General features: G+C 35.9%; 3 long non-coding RNA genes across 3 annotated transcripts; 1 reads left to right on the forward strand and 2 right to left on the reverse strand.

The window, feature by feature from the left end:
• Positions 1 to 646: 646 nt before the first annotated feature.
• LOC124209068 lies at positions 647 to 1,719 on the forward strand. The gene is made up of 3 exons (XR_006880766.1): positions 647 to 740; positions 796 to 959; positions 1,089 to 1,719. It is a non-coding gene; the product is annotated as an uncharacterized LOC124209068 (long non-coding RNA).
• LOC124209070 lies at positions 1,560 to 2,502 on the reverse strand. The gene is made up of 3 exons (XR_006880768.1): positions 2,259 to 2,502; positions 1,752 to 2,181; positions 1,560 to 1,692 (listed from the first exon to the last, which is right to left on the reverse strand). It is a non-coding gene; the product is annotated as an uncharacterized LOC124209070 (long non-coding RNA).
• A 79-nt stretch (positions 2,503 to 2,581) lies between these two features.
• Positions 2,582 to 4,488, reverse strand: LOC124209069. The gene is made up of 5 exons (XR_006880767.1): positions 4,060 to 4,488; positions 3,548 to 3,991; positions 2,971 to 3,458; positions 2,759 to 2,890; positions 2,582 to 2,689 (listed from the first exon to the last, which is right to left on the reverse strand). It is a non-coding gene; the product is annotated as an uncharacterized LOC124209069 (long non-coding RNA).
• Between the last annotated feature and the right edge of the window lie 253 nt (positions 4,489 to 4,741).

Below are 4,741 nucleotides of genomic sequence, written 5' to 3' on the forward strand. Positions count from 1 at the left end.
GTGTAAGTAGTCAAATATTTTTGTATTGAATCACCTATTTCCTTTAGAGAAAAAAATTGTTACCAGAAGTGCACCTTGAATTGACTTCTTTAATCTTCTGTCACACAAAAACGAAATGGTTGGGTCCGGAACGACCGTATTTCCTAAGTTTTCTATTTAATGTGGTTGCTCTTCGATATTTTACTTGATCATTTTCACTAAATATTCAAATAATCGAATTTGACAAGGGACTCAATATATTTTTCGATCAAATCTGTTACTTGTGAAAATGTAGATCTTTCTATAGGATCTTTTTGCCAGCAATTCGTCATAATTTCTTGAGAATAGAAATTGGGCAAAAATTCTGGCTTTCCCATTCGGTGCTCATTTTGAATTTCTCTCACAAGTTCCCAGCAATTTTCCATCCCTGAAAAAATGAGTGGAATAATTTATTCGTTGTTGGAAACGAAAGACGTCCCCAACAGCTGACGACGAGATCCGGCCGAACAACCAGGATTCCGGCCCATTTAAGGGAATATTATCTTCGGGGCCCCCGATAGGTGGCCCCTTGTCACCCGCTTGATTGAAAATATTTCTTTGTGCCCTTTCCCCCCCCCCCTGGTGTCAATGTAATACTCTGTAGGGGGTCGGGCCTGTCTGTCTAAAATCATCTATCTAACAAGTCAGTCGTAATACAGTCAGCGTTCGCAATCTTTAACTTGTGTCATCATCTTCAATTATTTACAACTCAATTTGATAAGGTAAAGCTTGACACACGATTCCCTTCCGAACATTCGTTATACAAGTTCGTTTTAGGGGACAATTTTTAACCTGGATACGGAACTTTGCCGAGGGAAAAGATTTCCCACAAAACAATGCCGTAGGACCAAACATCCGATTGGCTAGAAAAAATATTATCCGTTAGGGATTCTATTGCCATCCACTTGACTGGTAATGGCTCCTGTTATTAAATCGGAAAAGTATTAGAAATTATAGTATAATATTTTGTCATCGACTTGATTACATCTCCCTTTTTCTCGTAACCAAAACCCTTCATTTGTCTCGCCATTCCAAAATCGGCCACTTTGACGATTCCTATCGGCTAAAAGTACGTTTTGAGCGGCCAAATCACCATGCAAAACCTATTGAGCACAAAAGGGAAGTTCAAATTGTTTTTTGCATTTAACGACAAAATGCGCCACCTTTTTACTGGCCAAGAATTACATCCCACTAGAAATTTGCAATGACCAGGAGATCAAGTCGCTCGTTTTTAACATTTTATTTAAAGTTCCTTCTGAATCTTCCGTTTTGGTCTTGCTGTTAACTTCCTGTGCTGGCTCTTTTTGTAATGAAACGGCATGAGAATTCGACATGTTTTTTTGCAAAACGTTTTTAATTTAAGGAAAAAAATTTGATAAGTTAACTCACGTTGAGATTTCGAATCTTCCTCTTTTAAATTCACTGCTTCATTCATCCGGCCTTCCGTTAAATCATTTGAAAAAGGATGACTTTCAAAATTAATAGGAAAATGTATTAATAGTGCACCGTTTGATTCGTATTTATTACTTTGCAGGTGGGGCGGTATCCATCTTGTTGCTGTCAGGTGGAATATTGACAACTCCGTTTATTGGTTAATGAACTTGTCCCGGTTATTAATTAAGTACGACTGTAAGTTACGGAATCGGCAAAAATTGAATATGACCAGAATTTTATCTACAAATAACAAAATTTTACATGGTTGTTTTCATATTTTTCATTCCATTATATTTTACCTTTAAGATTAGTTTTGGTGCAGGCGCCCATTAAATTTACAACATTTAAGTGCGGTCCTGAATAAATTAGAATTTGAAATTCTCTTATGAGAGCGTCAAGTGCGCCGTGAGAATTCGGTAATGATTTAATTATTTAACTGCTATTATTGTCACAGTTGTGTCCGAATCTTTTATGCCAATGGCTTCTGCTTTGACAACTCAACCGAAGCAACCGGATCCGAGTTCTTGACTTTTAATTTGAATTTGTAATAACTATTTTTCTGGTTATTAGAAATTGAATAGGAATAAAACAAATCTTAGTCTTTTCCTTGGAAATTCCCATTTTCCTATCGTAGGGCAGGAATTCCGTTTTATATTCCATTGGCATATCTGGGTCGATTCTACATAGGTCTCCATTCAGCATGATTTCTAGTTCTATTTCCGCATTTTTCTTCAAATAGAAATAAATGAATGTTTGGAATCTATTTGTGTGCAAAAGCTAACAAACTGTTAATGGAGATCACTAACTTTTTCGAGGTAAAATTTAGTGCCGATTCCGATTGCAACTATTGCGATCAGAATGACATAAAAGGCTGTGATAATGGTGCTAGTTGTCGTTTCCATTGGTAGCTCTTCGGCAAAACTAGCAGTGAATCGTTTTTGCCTCGCTTCACCTCGGCTATTGTTCCACCAACATTCATAGGTTCCCATTTCGTTTTTGTTTCCTTGTAGTTGCAAAACAGATACGGTTTTTTTCTCGTACACCGTATTGGAATATCTCTTTCCATCCTAGATATTTGATTTTTTAAATTTATAAATTTTAAACAACACAGAGAAAAAGGAATGATTTACTTTGAACCATTGTATTAACAAAATTTCCGATAAACGGTTGCAGGTCAAATTCTGTGCCATTTTTTTTTCTAACGTCACAGTATTATTCAATGGTTCGTAAGTTATTTCTGTATGGAAAAAGAAATAGACCCGTCAGATTGTAACTTGAATTGTGTTGCATGAAATTATTGTTTTACCTCTAATTGTAAAATAAATCTCTTTTGCTTCTTTATCTTCTGAGCATTGAAATTTTGTGTGTGGAGTGTTTAGGTTTATGTCAAATAATTGCAATATACTAAATGATTTATTTCCCGTTGTTGTTTGAATACCTATAAAGTTCGTCAACGGATGAAGATAAAATGCAGATTATATTTTGTATAAATTCCCTTGTCAAAAAGTTCTGCCAAACCTTGCGGTAGATTCGACTCGTTAATTTTTCGCATTTCTCAATTTTTTGTTTATCTGAAAAGACCAGGTGGGGGGAGTCAAGAAATAGAGGAGAGTGCAACACGTTAAAGTAACGTTGGATCCTTCAAACGGGTCGTCAGGCGCCCCTTGTCTTTTTAGTTCGATTCCGAATGGCGTCTCGTTAGTTCTAGGCATTACCCAATTTACGAGGAACATTATGATTTTTTTTTGAATACCTGATACCATCAAAATCCAGGATATCACGTCAGTAGTATTGAGTTTAAGCCGTTTGAAGTGCCAGCCAAGAAATTCTTTATAAATTTGATCATGAGGAATACTGAAACGTCTTCCGTTGACGGAATCCACATCCATTGAGCCAACAATCACATATACTGACTGGTCATAAAATGTAGGGTTTTTCAGTGTCAGTCCAGTTTTAGAACTGAACGCCCACCTTGAATTGTTTGATTGGGCTGAAGAATTCCATATCTTATTGAAGAAGAAGAAAAAATCTTGTTTGTAATACTAGTTATTTTTACATAATCTGCCAAAAACTTTCCTTAGTTATTCTTAATTACCTTGTCTAAGTTATCGTAGAATTCGCCATTATTAGAAAATATTTCCGTTGCTGCCTGACGGAGACGGAACAATGAGATGGTGACGTTGAGATGAGTTGTTTTGCAAGGGAAATCGAAAGGTTTCCCCACTTCGACAGTAAAAAAGGGTTGTTGTAGGAATGGATGAAAGATAAAAGAGTCCATGAAAATGAGTTTTTTGTGACCTAGGTGCGAATATAAGATTATTTGAATGCAATAAATTAGATAATATTTGTTTTGTTAGGAAAAAGACGTAACAGAAGTAACAACCCAACTTGAAATATAAACGGATTGCTCAAATATTCCAAAATCAGTGTGACATTTGAAATAGCCTGTGTCTTCTGGTGTGGTGTTCGTAAAAATCATCTGTAATGTCGTGTGTGTTGAATTCTTAGAAGAGTTTTTGCTTAAGCGTTTGTCTGTGGCCTAAAAGATTTGTGGAAAAACACGCATGAGTGAACAGCAGACAATGCCTTTCTTAATGAAATACATACTGTTTTATTTTCGGTTAATTGGGGAATAGACAAAAAAGGAAGAATTCGCAACGTCGTAACGATTTTCTTATCATCTTTGGTGCACATGATTGTTAGTGTTGAACCTGCTTCAATTAATTGCTCTTTCACACCCGGAAATATTGTGACAAAATCAAGACTTTTAGTTTTGGGTTGGGGATTTAGAGGTGCAGATAAGAAAATGAAAAGTCCCAACAACACAAATACCCTTCCTGCAATCACCCATCTCGTTGAAAACATTCTCGATTTTTACACATTTCCTAATAACAGAAGCACCAGTGAACTCGCCGTCATTTGCTTTGGTCTAGCCGGAGAACTAAAATTTTATTAGAAATTGTTATGAAATAATAGTCTGTGATCCAACAAGTAATTGTTAAAATTTTGTGGCAGTCTCTGCTATGCACATTTACTTTTTTGTGAGTGGTACTTGCCTTATAAATATCGATAGGGTTGGTTAAAATCCCCCCCCCCTATCCTTCGCTGTAAACCGGCGATTAACTATAGGATGTTTATTGTTAAACATCCTGTTAGCGATTCAACATTAGATAACCATAACTTGCGGTGATAATTAAAATAAGTCTGAATGTTCATTGTTGGATAATGTAAACGAATGGATTGGAATTGATTTCAGATTGATTGAATGACTTCTTGCGATTAAATTGAA

Source organism: Daphnia pulex, chromosome 12 (assembly GCF_021134715.1).
Source record: "Daphnia pulex isolate KAP4 chromosome 12, ASM2113471v1".
Classification (NCBI taxonomy): Eukaryota; Metazoa; Arthropoda; class Branchiopoda; order Diplostraca; family Daphniidae; genus Daphnia; species Daphnia pulex.